Here is a 21,155-nt window from a genome sequence, read left to right as displayed (position 1 = left end):
TGCCTGGCACCAACTCTGCTGACAAGGCGGCACCAGATATACAATGACGTAATACAAGGAAAAAATGATCTACAAGCAAAGTAAATCAATGGTCTCCAATCTATAAAACTACAACTCCCAGCATGTCCTAACAGCGGCAGGTATCAGTTGGAGCACCACAGGTTGAGCCCCACAGATATAAATACTACATTATATTACTATTATGCGTAATATAAATTCGGTATAGAATGACCATGTGATTAATTTGATGTACATTTATACAAAAAGAAAAATATAAAAAATAAAATTGAATTTTCGTTAATTTTTTTCGTAAAATTGTTTAAAAATGGCGCGGTTTTACCGCGATTCACGGTTAAAATGCATTTTGACCGTGAAGCTTAATAGAATAGTAACAATGGAAATTGACCATGTACGCTCACGTGATTTAATGTCTTATTGATATTACTTAATTCTTATTGGTTAATTGAAGGTTTCCGCGGGGGTGTGAACCTCTATCGTGATTGGACACCAATGTATCTATGTTATTAATAAAATCTGTGGTAAAATCAGTTCTACTTCCTGAATAATTCAGATCAGATCTCTGTCAGGATGAATCGGTCACCACGTTTATGCTGTCCTCCCTCCAGCCGCTGATTGACAGCTTTCTCCCTATTACTGTGCATAGCAGGAAAGCTGCCAATCAGCGGTGAGTAGGTGGGGGGGGGATCTTGAAGCTCATGATTACCGAGGACTCCCAGCACGATGCAGGCGCTGTAGCATTGTATATAGTCTAATGCTTACAGCTTATACTGTACTATTAGCTATCACCACTAGATGACGCTGCCATAAAGAAAAGGGCCAGGACAAAGTGATATAGGGGAGCAAATAGCAGGAAGTACAGTCAGTGTGTGGCTGATGCCACTTGTAGTGCGTGGGGAGCCTGTGTAGCTCAATTGAAAACGTGAGGCCCCAAGGACAGGGCAAGTGAGAGAGAGTAAAGTCGCGCAGTGATGTCCATGAGTAGCTGCCGCGAGACTGCCAGTGTGAACAGAGGACAGACACCAGGAGATCCTGAAGGCTAAAGAGGAATTGAGTAAATCTGGAGCTTTGCCCACTGTTTATGGGGGGCATACTGCTGGCAGTGTTTATGCGGGGCATACTGCTGGCACAGTTTATGGGTGAGCATACTTCTGGCACTGTTTATGGGATGCATACTGCTGGTGCTGTTTATGGGGGCATACTTCTGACACGGTTTATGGGGGGCATACGTCTGGTACTGTTTATGGGGGCATACTTCTGACACGGTTTATGGGGGGCATACTTCTGGTACTGTTTATGGGGGCATACTGCTGGCGCTGTTTATGGGGAGCATACTGCTGCCGCTGTTTATGGAGAGCATACTGCTGGCACGGTTTATGGGGGAATACTGTTGGCACTGTTTATAGGTGGCATATTTCTGGTGCTGTTTATGGGGGCATACTTCTGGCACTGTTTATGGGGGCATACTTCTGGCACTTTTTATGGTGTCATACTGCTGGCACTGTTTATGGGGGGCATGCTGTTGGCATTGTTTATGGTGGAGCATACTGATGACACTGTTTATAGGAGGGCATGCTACTGGCAATGTTCATGGGGGTATACTGCTGCCACTATTTCCTGGGCACTCTAATGCTACTATTTTTGGAGTCACTGCGATGGTGTTGTTAATAGAGTGTTAATAGAGACACTTTGGTTAGCATTATGGGGCATCAAATCCGACTTTTGCTATGGGGCCTTTTGATTTCTTTGGATGTGAGAAGTTTTTATTTTACTGTATACAGGTGATTTTGTTTTGCCTTTGAATTAAACCAGAATGTTCACTTTCACTGCCAGTAAGCAGAGATCTTGAAAATGGTGAAACACAAAATCTATTAGAAAGCTTCAGAACTTTATATACAATGATTTTGATCTATTGATGTACAATCAGTAATAATCTCTTGTGTTCTGTGTCTGCAGGAGGTGAAGCAAATATCCACGTCCAGAAGAGCGCTCTACTACACGGCTCTGTCACTATGTCTTATTCTCCTTTACTGAAGACGGGAATAATAACTTTAATTGCCTGGAGATTTGATAAGAATAACACACGCACCTTAATACTGGACACTACTAGAAAACCGCATTTTATATACGACTCTCAGTTCAAGGATCGTCTACGAATATCCGATAACTTATTTGCATTGACTATAATGGATCTGACGATGGAGGACAGTGGGGTTTATAATATTGACCTTACAGATGCAACTGGTGAAGTGGATTCCAATTCATTTAATGTCACTGTCTATGGTACGTATTCACATTGATTTCACAATATCTGGGTGATTTAAGCAGCCACCCCACCCCCCTCGCCGTCCACCAAGTGTTTCGGATTAAGAAAGCCCAGTCCCGCTCTCCTACCCTGTCCTGTTGAGTCCTGTAAGGTCCCTTTATTGGAAAACTAAGATTTGCAAAAAGTCTATCTCATCGGTTTCACCAGCAGGGGGCAGCATCTGTATGGTGGTATTATTTGAGCACTGTATGTTGGTATTATTTGAGCACTGTAAGTTGGTATTATTTGGGCACTGTATGGTGGTATTATTTGAGCATTATATGGTGGTATTATTTGACCACTGTATGGTGGTATTATGTGAGCACTGTATGGTGGTATTATTTGAGCACTGTTTGGTGGTATTATATGAGCACTGTATGGTGGTATTATTTGAGCATTATATGGTGGTATTATTTGAGCTCTGTATGGTGGTATTATATGTGCACTGCATGTTGGTATTATTTGGGCACTGTATGATGGTATTATTTGAGCAATATATGGTGGTATTATTTGAGCATTATATGGTGGTATTATTTGAGCACAGTATGGGGGTATTATTTGAGCACTGTATGTTGGTATTATTTGGGCACTGTATGATGGTATTATTTGAGCAATATATGGTGGTAGTATTTGAGCATTATATGGTGGTATTATTTGAGCAGTGTATGGTGGTATTATATGTGCACTGCATGTTGGTATTATTTGGGCACTGTATGATGGTATTATTTGAGCAATATATGGTGGTAGTATTTGAGCATTATATGGTGGTATTATTTGAGCAGTGTATGGTGGTATTATATGTGCACTGCATGTTGGTATTATTTGGGCACTGTATGATGGTATTATTTGAGCAATATATGGTGGTATTATATGTGCACTGTATGGTGGTATTATTTGAGCTCTGTATGTTGGTATTATTTGAGCACTGTATGGTGGTATTATTTGAGCACTGTATAGTGGTATTATATGTGCACTGTATGTTGGTATTATTTGGGCACTGTATGTTGGTATTATTTGAGCACTGTATAGTGGTATTATATGTGCACTGTATGGTGGTATTATTTGAGCACTGTATGGTGGTATTATTTGAGCACTGTATAGTGGTATTATTTGTGCACTGTATGTTGGTATTATTTGGGCACTGTCTGGTGGTATTATATATTAACTGCATGTTGGTATTATTTGAGCACTGTATGGTGGTATTATTTGAGAACTGTATAGTGGTATTAAATGTGCCCTGTAAGTTGGCATTATTTGAACACTGTATGTTGATATTATGTAAGCACTGTATGGCAGTATTATTTGAGCACCATATGGTGGTATTATTTGGTCACTGTAAGTTGGTATTATATAAGAACTGTATGGTGGTATTATTTGAGCACTGTATGGTGGTATTATTTGAGCACTGTGTGGTGGTATTATATGAGCACCGTATGTTGGTATTATATTAGCACTGTATAGTGGTATTATTTGAGCACTGTATGTTGGTAATATTTAAGCACTCTATGTGTGAATTATTTGAGCACTATATGGTAGTTTTGGAGCACTGTATGGCAGTATTATGTGAGCACTTTATGGCACTGTATGTTGGTATTATTTGAGCACTCTATGGCAGTATTATTTGGTCACTGTATGGTGGTATTATTTGGTCACTATATGTTGGTATTATTTGGACTCTGTATGTTAGTATTACATGAACACTGTATGTTGGTATTATTTGAGCACTACATGGGGGTATTATTTGAGCACTGTGTGGTGGTATTATTTGAGCACTGTATTGTTGTATTATTTGAGCACTGTATATTGGTATTATATGAGCACTGTATGGTGGTATTATTTGAGCACTGTGTGGTGGTATTATTTGAGCAGTGTATGGTTGTATTATTTGAGCACTGTATGTTGGTATTATTTGAGCACTGTATGATGGTATTATATGAGCACTGTATGGTGGTATTATTTGACCACTTTATGGTGGTATTAGTTTAGCTCTGTATGTAGGTATTATTTGAGCACTGTATTGTGGTATTCCTTAGGCACTGTATAGTGGTATTATTTGGGCACTGTATGGTAGTATTGTTTGAGCACAGTATTGCGGCATTACTTGGGCACGGTATGGCGGTATTATATGTGCACTGTATGGTGGTATTGAGCACTGTATGGCGGTATTATTTGAGCACTGTATGGTGGTATTTGAGCACTGTATAGTGGTATTATTTGAGCAATGTATTGTGCTACTATTTGAGCACTCTATGTTGGTATTATTTGAGCACTGTTTGGTGGTATTATATGAGCACTGTTTGGTGGTATTATATGAGCATTATATGGTGGTATTATTTGAGCACTGCATGGTGGTATTATATGTGCACTGTATGGTGGTATTATTTGAGCACTGTATGGTGGTATTATATGAGCACTCTATGGTGGTATTATTTGAGCATTATATGGTGGTATTATTTGAGCACTGTATGACAGTATTATTTGAGCACTGTATGGCAGTATTATTTGTGCACTGTATTGTGCTACTATTTGGTCACTCTATGTTGGTTTTTGAGCACTGTATGATGGTTATATTGAGCACTATATGGTGGTATTATTTAGATACTGTATGGTGGTATCATTTGAGCACTGTAATATGGTATTACTTGGGCACACTATGGTGGTATTTATTTGGCACTGCTGCTTAGGCACTGTACTGTGTATTATTTCTGCTGTGTATGGTGGTATTACTTGGGCACTGTATGGTGGTATTACTTGGGCACTGTATGGTGGTATTATTTGGGCACTGTATAGTGGTATTTACGTAGCACTGCTGCTTAGGCACTGTACAGTATATTATTTCTGCGGTGTGTAGTGGTGGCACTGTATATTAATGTCTTCTGAAAGTGCTAATTTGTGGTACTGTTATGTAGGCACTATATTGTATGGCACTTTATGGTATGGTACGGTATAATATGCGTCCTGCATGATAATTCACCATATGGGCATAACTCCACAGGACACCATCTAGGATTAAACCGTCCCTGCCGACAGCTATGTGATATCTATGGTGATCATAAGACTGTTTTATTTTATTTTCTATAGAGCACGTTCCTCATCCATCTATACATACCGAAGTAAAGGAAAATACTGCAGACCGATGTGATGTGATCCTCCATTGTTCTGTCCCATCGAAGACCTCAGATTTCTCTTACACTTGGGTACTTTCTACAATCGGAATTATATATGAGCTGCATATTAATGGCAGCACCTAACAGACATCAAGACCACCGGACCAGCAGGACATGGAAGTCCTATGTATAGTCCACAACCCGGCAGACCAGATGAACGTCTCCATCCAGCTGCACGGTATCTGTGCAGCTGCAGGTGAGCGATTCAAAGGGGTCTTCAGTATATATATATATATATATATATATATATATATATATATATATATATTGATATACTGTATTTAGATAGCAACATTGGGCATTTTCAATTATGATTGTCCATCTGAGAGCTATACGGAGGGATAGGGTGGGGGTCGTTCTGAAATGTTTGCCGATAGAGCTTCTCCATTCCTGGGGTAACACGTAGAGAGGAGTATATATGTATGTCCTACTTGTCTACTCTCCCAGATTCCTAGCAGAGCAGCGTCTAGCACAATTACTGGCACTCGCCACCAGGGGGTGTCGCATATGCACGTACATTGCTCTGACTGTAATGTGGCAGCTGCAGGCAACCAGACATGATCATGTAAAGTGTCACTGTCATAAGAGGCTCCCCTCCAATAAGCGGTGATGAAGGTTCTAGTGGCGCCGCTGATTGGAGGGGTGAAAGCTTTATCTGAGCTCTATAATGTAATAGAGACGTTATCTTTCCCAATATCTGATGAGTGCAGAATATCTGGTTCAATCCCTCACATTCAAAGTATAACTTGTACTAGCAAAGAATGCTGGGAGATTTCAAGTCTAAAGCCGCTAGAATTGCGAATTTAGCTCTGGAGTATAATACGGGCTGTAACTCAGGATATGGCACTGTTTATAAGGAGGCACTCTGCTGTTACTGTATATAAGGAGGCACTCTGCTGGTGCTGTATATAAGGAGGCACTCTGCTGGTACAGTACAGCAGAGTTCCTCCTTATATACAGTACCAGCAGAGTGCCTCCTTATATACAGTACCAGCAGAGGGCCTTCTTATATACAGTACAGCAGAGTTCCTCCTTATATATAGTACCAGCACTCTGCTGGTATTGTACATAAGGAGGCACTCTGCTGGTACTGTATATAAGAAGGCACTCTGCTGTACTGTATATAAGGAGGCACTCTGCTGGTATTGTATATAAGGAGGCACTCTGCTGGTATTGTATATTAGGAGCCACTCTGTTGGTACTGTATATAAGGAGGCACTCTGCTGGTACTCTAATAAAGGAGGCACTCTTCTGGTAATGTATATAATGAGGCAATCTTCTGGTACTGTTTATGAGGAGGCACTCTGCTGGTACTGTATATAAGGAGGCACTCTGCTGGTAATGTTTATAAGGAGGCACTATGCTGATACTATATATATGGAGGCACTCTGCTGGTACTGTATATAAGGAGGTACTCTGCTGATACTGTATATAAGGAGGCCTTTTGCTGGCACTGTTTATGTGGAGGCACTCTGCTGGTACTGTATATAAGAGGGCAGTCTGCTTGTATTGTTTATGAGGAGGCACTCTGCTGGTATTGTATATAAGGAGGCACCTTGCTGGTATTGTAAATAAGGAGGCACTTTGCTGGTATTGTAAATAAGGAGGCACTCTGCTTGTATTGTTTATAAGGAGGCACTCTGCTGGCACTATTTATAAGGAGGCACTCTGCTGAAACTGTATATAAGGAGGCACTCTGCTGGCACTGTTTATATGGAGGCACTCTGCTGGTATTGTATATAAGGAGACACTCTGCTGGCACTGTATATAAGGAGGCACTCTGCTGGTATTGTAAATAAGGAGGCACTTTGCTGGTATTGTATATAAGCAGGCAACTTTCTGGTATTGTAAATAAGGAGGCACTCTGCTGGCACTGCAATCTGTTTTATTAGTGCAATGTACAACCAGTATTCAGTAATCTCCTGAGCTCCCCCTAGTGGGGCTGCAGGCAGTTATAATATTATTCTCAATGCAGGGGATTTGGACCTCTGTATCAGAAAAATGGAGCTCTGATCGTTATAAAGATTTATTAAGAACGTAATCAGCACCTAAAAATGACGATAAAAGGAGGACATTCACTTTACATTTAGGAGGCGTCATTTCTACATATTAATACACAGGGTTCACTTTATCTTGTTTGTTATAATCCATTTGTCACTGGGAAGATGCAAATAAATGTATTAGTTAAATAAAGGTGATTTTTGTATATAGTCTAATGCTTACAGCTTATACTGTACTATTAGCTATCACCACTAGATGACGCTGCCATAAAGAAAAGGGCCAGGACAAAGTGATATAGGGGAGCAAATAGCAGGAAGTACAGTCAGTGTGTGGCTGATGCCACTTGTAGTGCGTGGGGAGCCTGTGTAGCTCAATTGAAAACGTGAGGCCCCAAGGACAGGGCAAGTGAGAGAGAGTAAAGTCGCGCAGTGATGTCCATGAGTTGCTGCCGCGAGACTGCCAGTGTGAACAGAGGACAGACACCAGGAGATCCTGAAGGCTAAAGAGGAATTGAGTAAATCTGGAGCTTTGCCCACTGTTTATGGGGGGCATACTGCTGGCAGTGTTTATGCGGGGCATACTGCTGGCACAGTTTATGGGTGAGCATACTTCTGGCACTGTTTATGGGATGCATACTGCTGGTGCTGTTTATGGGGGCATACTTCTGACACGGTTTATGGGGGGCATACGTCTGGTACTGTTTATGGGGGCATACTTCTGACACGGTTTATGGGGGGCATACTTCTGGTACTGTTTATGGGGGCATACTGCTGGCGCTGTTTATGGGGAGCATACTGCTGCCGCTGTTTATGGAGAGCATACTGCTGGCACGGTTTATGGGGGAATACTGTTGGCACTGTTTATAGGTGGCATATTTCTGGTGCTGTTTATGGGGGCATACTTCTGGCACTGTTTATGGGGGCATACTTCTGGCACTTTTTATGGTGTCATACTGCTGGCACTGTTTATGGGGGGCATGCTGTTGGCATTGTTTATGGTGGAGCATACTGATGACACTGTTTATAGGAGGGCATGCTACTGGCAATGTTCATGGGGGTATACTGCTGCCACTATTTCCTGGGCACTCTAATGCTACTATTTTTGGAGTCACTGCGATGGTGTTGTTAATAGAGTGTTAATAGAGACACTTTGGTTAGCATTATGGGGCATCAAATCCGACTTTTGCTATGGGGCCTTTTGATTTCTTTGGATGTGAGAAGTTTTTATTTTACTGTATACAGGTGATTTTGTTTTGCCTTTGAATTAAACCAGAATGTTCACTTTCACTGCCAGTAAGCAGAGATCTTGAAAATGGTGAAACACAAAATCTATTAGAAAGCTTCAGAACTTTATATACAATGATTTTGATCTATTGATGTACAATCAGTAATAATCTCTTGTGTTCTGTGTCTGCAGGAGGTGAAGCAAATATCCACGTCCAGAAGAGCGCTCTACTACACGGCTCTGTCACTATGTCTTATTCTCCTTTACTGAAGACGGGAATAATAACTTTAATTGCCTGGAGATTTGATAAGAATAACACACGCACCTTAATACTGGACACTACTAGAAAACCGCATTTTATATACGACTCTCAGTTCAAGGATCGTCTACGAATATCCGATAACTTATTTGCATTGACTATAATGGATCTGACGATGGAGGACAGTGGGGTTTATAATATTGACCTTACAGATGCAACTGGTGAAGTGGATTCCAATTCATTTAATGTCACTGTCTATGGTACGTACTCACATTGATTTCACAATATCTGGGTGATTTAAGCAGCCACCCCACCCCCCTCGCCGTCCACCAAGTGTTTCGGATTAAGAAAGCCCAGTCCCGCTCTCCTACCCTGTCCTGTTGAGTCCTGTAAGGTCCCTTTATTGGAAAACTAAGATTTGCAAAAAGTCTATCTCATCGGTTTCACCAGCAGGGGGCAGCATCTGTATGGTGGTATTATTTGAGCACTGTATGTTGGTATTATTTGAGCACTGTAAGTTGGTATTATTTGGGCACTGTATGGTGGTATTATTTGAGCATTATATGGTGGTATTATTTGACCACTGTATGGTGGTATTATGTGAGCACTGTATGGTGGTATTATTTGAGCACTGTTTGGTGGTATTATATGAGCACTGTATGGTGGTATTATTTGAGCATTATATGGTGGTATTATTTGAGCTCTGTATGGTGGTATTATATGTGCACTGCATGTTGGTATTATTTGGGCACTGTATGATGGTATTATTTGAGCAATATATGGTGGTATTATTTGAGCATTATATGGTGGTATTATTTGAGCACAGTATGGGGGTATTATTTGAGCACTGTATGTTGGTATTATTTGGGCACTGTATGATGGTATTATTTGAGCAATATATGGTGGTAGTATTTGAGCATTATATGGTGGTATTATTTGAGCAGTGTATGGTGGTATTATATGTGCACTGCATGTTGGTATTATTTGGGCACTGTATGATGGTATTATTTGAGCAATATATGGTGGTAGTATTTGAGCATTATATGGTGGTATTATTTGAGCAGTGTATGGTGGTATTATATGTGCACTGCATGTTGGTATTATTTGGGCACTGTATGATGGTATTATTTGAGCAATATATGGTGGTATTATATGTGCACTGTATGGTGGTATTATTTGAGCTCTGTATGTTGGTATTATTTGAGCACTGTATGGTGGTATTATTTGAGCACTGTATAGTGGTATTATATGTGCACTGTATGTTGGTATTATTTGGCCACTGTATGTTGGTATTATTTGAGCACTGTATAGTGGTATTATATGTGCACTGTATGGTGGTATTATTTGAGCACTGTATGGTGGTATTATTTGAGCACTGTATAGTGGTATTATTTGTGCACTGTATGTTGGTATTATTTGGGCACTGTCTGGTGGTATTATATATTAACTGCATGTTGGTATTATTTGAGCACTGTATGGTGGTATTATTTGAGAACTGTATAGTGGTATTAAATGTGCCCTGTAAGTTGGCATTATTTGAACACTGTATGTTGATATTATGTAAGCACTGTATGGCAGTATTATTTGAGCACCATATGGTGGTATTATTTGGTCACTGTAAGTTGGTATTATATAAGAACTGTATGGTGGTATTATTTGAGCACTGTATGGTGGTATTATTTGAGCACTGTGTGGTGGTATTATATGAGCACCGTATGTTGGTATTATATTAGCACTGTATAGTGGTATTATTTGAGCACTGTATGTTGGTAATATTTAAGCACTCTATGTGTGAATTATTTGAGCACTATATGGTAGTTTTGGAGCACTGTATGGCAGTATTATGTGAGCACTTTATGGCACTGTATGTTGGTATTATTTGAGCACTCTATGGCAGTATTATTTGGTCACTGTATGGTGGTATTATTTGGTCACTATATGTTGGTATTATTTGGACTCTGTATGTTAGTATTACATGAACACTGTATGTTGGCATTATTTGAGCACTACATGGGGGTATTATTTGAGCACTGTGTGGTGGTATTATTTGAGCACTGTATTGTTGTATTATTTGAGCACTGTATATTGGTATTATATGAGCACTGTATGGTGGTATTATTTGAGCACTGTGTGGTGGTATTATTTGAGCAGTGTATGGTTGTATTATTTGAGCACTGTATGTTGGTATTATTTGAGCACTGTATGATGGTATTATATGAGCACTGTATGGTGGTATTATTTGACCACTTTATGGTGGTATTAGTTTAGCTCTGTATGTAGGTATTATTTGAGCACTGTATTGTGGTATTCCTTAGGCACTGTATAGTGGTATTATTTGGGCACTGTATGGTAGTATTGTTTGAGCACAGTATTGCGGCATTACTTGGGCACGGTATGGCGGTATTATATGTGCACTGTATGGTGGTATTGAGCACTGTATGGCGGTATTATTTGAGCACTGTATGGTGGTATTTGAGCACTGTATAGTGGTATTATTTGAGCAATGTATTGTGCTACTATTTGAGCACTCTATGTTGGTATTATTTGAGCACTGTTTGGTGGTATTATATGAGCACTGTTTGGTGGTATTATATGAGCATTATATGGTGGTATTATTTGAGCACTGCATGGTGGTATTATATGTGCACTGTATGGTGGTATTATTTGAGCACTGTATGGTGGTATTATATGAGCACTCTATGGTGGTATTATTTGAGCATTATATGGTGGTATTATTTGAGCACTGTATGACAGTATTATTTGAGCACTGTATGGCAGTATTATTTGTGCACTGGATTGTGCTACTATTTGGTCACTCTATGTTGGTTTTTGAGCACTGTATGATGGTTATATTGAGCACTGTATGGTGGTATTACTTGAGCATTATATGATGGTTATATTGAGCACTATATGGTGGTATTATTTAGATACTGTATGGTGGTATCATTTGAGCACTGTAATATGGTATTACTTGGGCACACTATGGTGGTATTTATTTGGCACTGCTGCTTAGGCACTGTACTGTATATTATTTCTGCTGTGTATGGTGGTATTACTTGGGCACTGTATGGTGGTATTACTTGGGCACTGTATGGTGGTATTATTTGGGCACTGTATAGTGGTATTTACGTAGCACTGCTGCTTAGGCACTGTACAGTATATTATTTCTGCGGTGTGTAGTGGTGGCACTGTATATTAATGTCTTCTGAAAGTGCTAATTTGTGGTACTGTTATGTAGGCACTATATTGTATGGCACTTTATGGTATGGTACGGTATAATATGCGTCCTGCATGATAATTCACCATATGGGCATAACTCCACAGGACACCATCTAGGATTAAACCGTCCCTGCCGACAGCTATGTGATATCTATGGTGATCATAAGACTGTTTTATTTTATTTTCTATAGAGCACGTTCCTCATCCATCTATACATACCGAAGTAAAGGAAAATACTGCAGACCGATGTGATGTGATCCTCCATTGTTCTGTCCCATCGAAGACCTCAGATTTCTCTTACACTTGGGTACTTTCTACAATCGGAATTATATATGAGCTGCATATTAATGGCAGCACCTAACAGACATCAAGACCACCGGACCAGCAGGACATGGAAGTCCTATGTATAGTCCACAACCCGGCAGACCAGATGAACGTCTCCATCCAGCTGCACGGTATCTGTGCAGCTGCAGGTGAGCGATTCAAAGGGGTCTTCAGTATATATATATATATATATATATATATATATATTGATATATATATTGATATACTGTATTTAGATAGCAGCATTGGGCATTTTCAATTATGATTGTCCATCTGAGAGCTATACGGAGGGATAGGGTGGGGGTCGTTCTGAAATGTTTGCCGATAGAGCTTCTCCATTCCTGGGGTAACACGTAGAGAGGAGTATATATGTATGTCCTACTTGTCTACTCTCCCAGATTCCTAGCAGAGCAGCGTCTAGCACAATTACTGGCACTCGCCACCAGGGGGTGTCGCATATGCACGTACATTGCTCTGACTGTAATGTGGCAGCTGCAGGCAACCAGACATGATCATGTAAAGTGTCACTGTCATAAGAGGCTCCCCTCCAATAAGCGGTGATGAAGGTTCTAGTGGTGCCGCTGATTGGAGGGGTGAAAGCTTTATCTGAGCTCTATAATGTAATAGAGACGTTATCTTTCCCAATATCTGATGAGTGCAGAATATCTGGTTCAATCCCTCACATTCAAAGTATAACTTGTACTAGCAAAGAATGCTGGGAGATTTCAAGTCTAAAGCCGCTAGAATTGCGAATTTAGCTCTGGAGTATAATACGGGCTGTAACTCAGGATATGGCACTGTTTATAAGGAGGCACTCTGCTGTTACTGTATATAAGGAGGCACTCTGCTGGTGCTGTATATAAGGAGGCACTCTGCTGGTACAGTACAGCAGAGTTCCTCCTTATATACAGTACCAGCAGAGTGCCTCCTTATATACAGTACCAGCAGAGGGCCTTCTTATATACAGTACAGCAGAGTTCCTCCTTATATATAGTACCAGCACTCTGCTGGTATTGTACATAAGGAGGCACTCTGCTGGTACTGTATATAAGAAGGCACTCTGCTGTACTGTATATAAGGAGGCACTCTGCTGGTATTGTATATAAGGAGGCACTCTGCTGGTATTGTATATTAGGAGCCACTCTGTTGGTACTGTATATAAGGAGGCACTCTGCTGGTACTCTAATAAAGGAGGCACTCTTCTGGTAATGTATATAATGAGGCAATCTTCTGGTACTGTTTATGAGGAGGCACTCTGCTGGTACTGTATATAAGGAGGCACTCTGCTGGTAATGTTTATAAGGAGGCACTATGCTGATACTATATATATGGAGGCACTCTGCTGGTACTGTATATAAGGAGGTACTCTGCTGATACTGTATATAAGGAGGCCTTTTGCTGGCACTGTTTATGTGGAGGCACTCTGCTGGTACTGTATATAAGAGGGCAGTCTGCTTGTATTGTTTATGAGGAGGCACTCTGCTGGTATTGTATATAAGGAGGCACCTTGCTGGTATTGTAAATAAGGAGGCACTTTGCTGGTATTGTAAATAAGGAGGCACTCTGCTTGTATTGTTTATAAGGAGGCACTCTGCTGGCACTATTTATAAGGAGGCACTCTGCTGAAACTGTATATAAGGAGGCACTCTGCTGGCACTGTTTATATGGAGGCACTCTGCTGGTATTGTATATAAGGAGACACTCTGCTGGCACTGTATATAAGGAGGCACTCTGCTGGTATTGTAAATAAGGAGGCACTTTGCTGGTATTGTATATAAGCAGGCAACTTTCTGGTATTGTAAATAAGGAGGCACTCTGCTGGCACTGCAATCTGTTTTATTAGTGCAATGTACAACCAGTATTCAGTAATCTCCTGAGCTCCCCCTAGTGGGGCTGCAGGCAGTTATAATATTATTCTCAATGCAGGGGATTTGGACCTCTGTATCAGAAAAATGGAGCTCTGATCGTTATAAAGATTTATTAAGAACGTAATCAGCACCTAAAAATGACGATAAAAGGAGGACATTCACTTTACATTTAGGAGGCGTCATTTCTACATATTAATACACAGGGTTCACTTTATCTTGTTTGTTATAATCCATTTGTCACTGGGAAGATGCAAATAAATGTATTAGTTAAATAAAGGTGATTTTTGGACTGTGACTTTGGATTTGTGCACTTATATTTATAGGCAGTAATAATACATTGGAGTGTGGCCCTTACTGGGTATTTATAGTGTCCCCACAAAGAAGAAGGACCAATATAGGTAATACCAGACACAAAGCAGAGTGCCCACATAACCAGTTCCAGCAGATCTTCCCATCACACAGCCAGAGAATTAAATGATACATTTCTGATTTCCTGCACCAGCCACTAGGGGGAGTACACTGCACCAATATTTATACAGCTCATATTGAAATTCTAGGGAGCAATATAAAGACAAGGACAGCAGCTCCCCCTAGTGGTGGCTGCCAACAGTCTTTGGAGGACATTTGTCTGAGTAGCATTTAGGTGGAATAATAATAAGATCCTCATCATATTCCTAATAATGTGAGTGAAGGATCATGGGAGATGAGATAAATCAGCGTCAGTTATATGACATTATGGGATGTGAGAACTCACCCACGTCCGTCTTCACTCCTCGTTGTCCTGTAACAGTCTGAGGACCACTGACTGTTGTTTTTTCAAGTTCAAATCCAGCGATCCCATTGGCTGCTGACCAGTGACAAAATTTAAAGGGACATGCCGCTCTTATATCAGTAGACCTCATGTAATATCTGTGTTATACTTCTGCCTATAACATGACACTGTGGGGATAATCTGCGGGGACAGCCTTATACTTCTCTTCAGTGGGATTGACATTTCATTTTCAATATCAGATCAGACCAGATTCTTTTTAACCCCTTCCTGATCAGGTTATTTGGGGTCTCTGATTATATCCTGAGGTTTTCAACTTTTTATCATTACAGTGGTCGGGTTATTTCTACATCTTTATTATACATGACATGAGGGGCAAATAGGGGTAAATAATAAGACCTTAGTGGTTCGGGGTGCGGTGGGGTGAACAGCATCAGACGGCGGCTCCATTCGTATATTATTATGTGACTCTATATTATCGCTGCTGTATACTTGGTTCTGTATTTGTATATTGGACTCGGTTCTGCTGAGGTTCTGTTACATTATCTTCATGCTTCATACTCATGTATTCAAAGGGATGAGCAGGGTTAAGACTTTTGCTGCACTTTTCGCACCGTACAGTCAGGGCCGGCCTTAAAGGGAATGTGTTGCCAGAAAAACATGTTTTTTTTTAAAAAATTAAACATTTAGTGTGTGGGTGATTAAACATTGTTCAAATTTTTTTTATTTTTTTCACAAGTCAGGAAATATTATAAATTATTTCTAATTTATAATACTACCCATTTTTGGTCACTAGATGGAGCTATTTCCCAAAATTGCAGCATTGCAACATTGGGTTAAAAGCCCTCGCTCTAGTGAGCTCTCAGCATCCCCCCTCCTTTATCCTGGCTAGTGCCGGGATAAACGAGGGGTTTGAACGGTGTAACCTCCTACACTGTGTGTCGCCATTTTTTGAGCTAACACACAGCGTAGTAGGTTTACATACAGTAGTAAACACACACAAACACGAACATACATTGAAATCTCTTACCTGCTCCTGCCGCCGCGGCTCCCTCCGGCCCGTCCGCTCCGTTTGCTGCCGCTGGTCCAAGTGCACAAATCCGGAAGCCGCGACCGGAAGTAGTAATATTACTGTCCGGCCGCGACTTCCGGTCCACAGGAAAATGGCGCCGGACGGCGCCAATTTCTAATTGGACTGTGTGGGAGCGGCGCATGCGCCGTTCCCACACAGACGCCGTACACGGAAGTCAATGGGACGGGAGCCGTTCGCAGTCCCTATGGGACTGTGGCTGCCGTATTCCATGTCTGTATGTGTCGTTAATCGACACAGACAGAAATGGAACAAAAAATGGCAGCCCCCATAGGGAAGAAAAAGTGTAAAAATAAGAAAAAGTAAAACACAAACACACAAATGAATATAAACGTTTTTAATAAAGCACTAACATCTTTAACATATAAAAAAATAATTTGTGATGACACTGTTCCTTTAAGGGTGTGCGATCCATGCTACATATATACATATGCACCATATTACATATTGTGAAGGATGATTTATTTGCTTATATTCTCTGTATGAAATTACATTGTGAATTATCAAGCAGGATGCCAAATTACTAAGATATGTATTATGTGAAAGTGATGATAATGTTTAAATGATTTAGTTTCGTGCAGCAGCCATCTTGTCTGGAGTTCCCATCTTGGTTTTATTGTATTGAATAGAAAAGTCATTGTTCCTTTAATACAAGTAATGTTGATTTTGTATGTTTTATCTTTGACCTTGGTTCCCATGCGAAGTTGGTAGAGAATGGACAGGGAGGGAGATGGGAGGGTGGCAAGTATGCGTGAAGGAAGGTCTCCCCCCCATCTCCACGAGAAAATTCTGTCCAAAAGAGATAAGGCCACCTGCAAAACCTAATGTGTGAACAATTATAATGATGTATCTGGGATGTATTTTATTGTATGCTTTTTACTGAATAACAAATATTGTTACATTGTCTCTGATTAGTTTACCTCAAGCCTACACCCCTTCTGAATTTCAGTTTAACAGTTTGAGTTGGGTAATAAATCCTTCAGAGGAGCATTTTGAGCATAACAGCTGTGTGTGTGTGTTTTTTTCTCCTCTCTCGATATATATTGGTGAAATATCCTAATTAGGATACTGACTAATGGGGTCTGGCCTTGAGAGTCTGTTTGGACTCGTATAAATTTCAGTCTAATATATTTTGAGCGATGGATTTCCACGACAGTAATGGTGCCGATAAAACCCGGAAGATTGCACGTCTGATAAGCTGTCACTGGAGAGGTCTGGCTTTGCATCTGTGAATTACAAAAAACCGCGGTAGGTAAGGAGCTTATTCTTACACCATTCACACATGTATTGCGTAAGCCTTGGAATCTAGTTGTCAGACGTCACTTCTTTTTGGACGAGGACTCCTAAGTCAGAAGTGGGTTGAAAGATGGATCCAAAAAGGTATGTTGAAGCTTTTTGTGTGATGAAGGATTGCAGGTGTGTACGTGATCTTAAACTGTTGATATGAAAGACATGAGAGAATTTTTGCCAGCAATTACATTGTTAACCAGAAAAATTGTGAGAAGTGTAAGACCTCCGCCTTTGGAATGCAGTGACGTAGCGCATGGCGGAGAGAAGTCGTAACTCACATGTGAAGTATTTTAAATGAAAAGATTGTAGTCTGGACTGTGAGGAAAAAACAAAACTTCTGCTTGCTGCTTTGTTGTAGTGTCATTTGTTATTTAGTTGTGTAAAATTGTTGAGGATTAATAGTTGTTCTGTTATCCGTTTGTCTGGGATTATAGTTGGGAGGTACTGACTGTTTGTAGGTGAGAGGACAGTTGGATAGTTGTGAGTAATATCCTGTAGTACCACAGGGGCTTCAATGGTTAAGTCCTGATGATGTAGAATCCAGTGCAAGGAGAAGCAATTGTGTCTATATTGAATTTGCACTCAATACCATTACCCAGTGCAACAGGGAAAACTTTGAATACTATATTAGAAAATCATTTATATTTTCCTAACTCATTGCCAGACAGTGATATTGTGTGTAAGGGTCCATAAACCAGTTGTATGCATTGCCAGACTGGCATAAGGTGGGAATCAGTACAGACTGATTTCTAGCACATGTGATAATCCGGCATATACACTTTGATGTAAAATAACATCCAAGTAATTAATTCTGTAGTAGTATAACATCAGACCGCTGGATTGAATACCGTTGTAATATAACATCCTGTATTCAATGAATGACCCTGACACTTACCCCAGATGCCACCTGTGTCGTAGTAGTAATTACAGTGAAGGACATTGGTATTGGCTCAGACCCAGAGCCCCTAAAGAAATCATCACCAACATACATAACAGCCCCCTAGACTACAACCCACAGAGTGAACGGCTGAGCGGGGAGGATAATATATATATGTTACCAAATATAATTTGCATGTGAAACCATTGCAAAGTGCTAGAGGAAAGAGTTTGGGATATATGCTACATCACGGGCTGTATGAACTGAAAGACACACCCCGGCAGCAAGTGTTCTGCATAAGTGAAGTGTTACCAACTCCTGCTTGAATCAATGGAAGTTCATGAATGTCGATTGTGTTGAAGAATTTGCTCTTGTAATTGTTGATTGTTGATGTTCAATACAGTGAGGGATCAGAGGATCCTACTGCTAGAATGTCTGGAGGAACGACTTTTGATATCGTATTGGTAAGACAGTCTAGGAGATAGACTGGTCTGAGATATCTGTCGGCAAACGTGGCCTGTTTGCCTGGAGGTGGGGGATTTACCGGAAATCACCCTACTGCTCTCCGACCATGGGGTCAGGAGGAAGTTGGACAAAGATGCTTTGGGGCACTGGTCCTGGCCAACATTAGAATGAGAAAAAGGAGCTGGGGCTTTAATTGTAAAGTATGTGAAGGCAAAATAACACACTTAAAAAAAAATTGTTGAAGAGGCTGGCAGCGGTAAGAAGGATGTTTGCATGTGATAAAGACAATGGTTTGTGGAAAGTTGAGAAAGGGAGTGGAGTGGCCAGGACAAGGCATAAGTTAAAAGGACAAAGCAGGTGATTACAGGTGGTTACAAGTAAGATGATGTGAGAAAGAACAATTTAAATACAGGTGTAAATTTTCATTGGAAGAGTGAAGAAAACGGAGCAGTCGGGTACATTGCAGTGACTAATGTGGGTCAGAACGGGGGGAGTGTAATGTGAATAGGTGTGATGTGACATCTGTGTGATGTGTCATACATATGTAATGTGATTAGCCATCTGTGTGATGTGTGATGTGTGCAATGTAACATGTGTGATGTGATGAGACATCTGTGTGATGTGTGTAATGTAACATGTCTGAAGTTTGAAACTAATGACCACAATAAAAGCAGAACTATATTGTATGTTTCCTATTTTTAACAGCAGTAATGTCTAAAAATGTTAGTGTTTTGTGTATGGGGTTAAAATCAGTTCCACTTTTTAAAAAAATTTTATGGAACGTGTCTTATCTTCGCGCACGCGCAGTCGTCTGTAACTACACCAAGCGATAAAAATATTATAGCCGGCTGGATCTGTTTGTAAAAAGATAAAAGCTATACTGCAGATTAATGTGTTATAATGTGATAAGATTTAATGTTGGAATGTTTTGATGTTAATTCAAATGTATTAAACTACAGATATTGTGAGACACGGGGTTTTGAAAATGTATGTGCCCCCTCTGTTCCTTATTTTTATGTACAGCTTATTGGTTTGCAGTAATTAATATTACCAGATATATTATTTTCTGTGTTATTGAATAACTAATTACATTTGTCTTGTTTTTTGTTTTTTTCACACATGAGGCACGTGCTATGTTGCTGCCTAAATGTTATTTTTGAAAATGTGAGATGTTTTACAGGTAAATGGTTGCAGGTCATTTTATGGATAAAATTTATTTTTGTCAGGAGAAAGTCATTTTTGTTCCAGGCTGTTGTGTATTACAGGGGGTTAAACTAGTGCCCCCCCCCCCCCCCCCGATAGAGTGCCTAATTTTATTATGTTGATCTGTAGTTTTGAACCCTGCTACATTACTTTCGCAGAGTCCAAATAGGAGGGAATGTTGAAGGGACTGATCAGGTAGTTTTGTTTTGTGTTTTATTTTGTTTTGAATTAATGAATTTGGTTCTAGGAGATCTACAAAATGTGTATGAGCTTCGAGGAGTAATCCAGATTAAATGTGTATGACAGTAACCTACATTTTGAGGTTTTTCTGTGTAGATGGTTCCAGATCCTTCCAGAACGGTGAATATGGCACTGGGTAAGCTGTGCTGTAGGCTCCACCCAATATGAGGTATTGTGTAAGAGACCATCCCCCTCGAGCAAATTTACACAGGAGGCAGAGGTGACGTCACTCACAGATGAGTCTTTACAGATTTAGATGGGGAGAAGGCAAAACAAAAAAATTGTTTGAATATTGTTTATTTTATGCCAGATTTCAGTAACATATTTTGTTTGTTTTTGTATTAATCAGGTATTTACAGGACCTGGTGGGTGGGATTTACAAGTGTTCTGGATCATCAGATGAATGTGGAACAATAAAACTCCACCCTTTTGAAATGTTCTATCTATATGTGACATGGGTTTCCAATGTAAATTTGTAATGTAGATATACTTTATTATATACAGTATGTGTAGAACAGGATACGAGGCACAATGTAAATTACCCAGAAACCACTCTCACCTTCTTGTACATCTCAAGGAGCGGAGCTGGAGGTGCTCGCTGAGGCTGTAACCCGGCAGAAGGTAAGACGGCCGACATTTACACTGACTCTAGGTACGCTTTTGGCATCGCCCACAATTATGGGCCCATTGGTAGTAGGAACTTTATTGGATCATCGGGTAAGCCAATTGAGAGAGCAAGAGAAGACAGACCTGACAATAAGGGTATTTGCAGCCAGGTATCAGTAAATTGGCTTGTCCCTGGATACAATAATGCCACCACTAGGTTTGTAGCAGCC

At 40.3% G+C, this 21,155-nt stretch overlaps 1 pseudogene; it reads left to right on the top strand.

Moving 5' to 3' along the window:
- Nucleotides 1-21,155, top strand: part of LOC142741845 (T-lymphocyte surface antigen Ly-9-like) — a 50,574-nt pseudogene that overhangs the window by 3,838 nt on the left and 25,581 nt on the right.

Source organism: Rhinoderma darwinii, chromosome 2, assembly GCF_050947455.1.
Source record: "Rhinoderma darwinii isolate aRhiDar2 chromosome 2, aRhiDar2.hap1, whole genome shotgun sequence".
NCBI lineage: Eukaryota > Metazoa > Chordata > Amphibia > Anura > Rhinodermatidae > Rhinoderma > Rhinoderma darwinii.
Note: the sequence above shows the minus strand (reverse complement) of the source record. Positions and strands in the feature narration are given on the sequence as shown.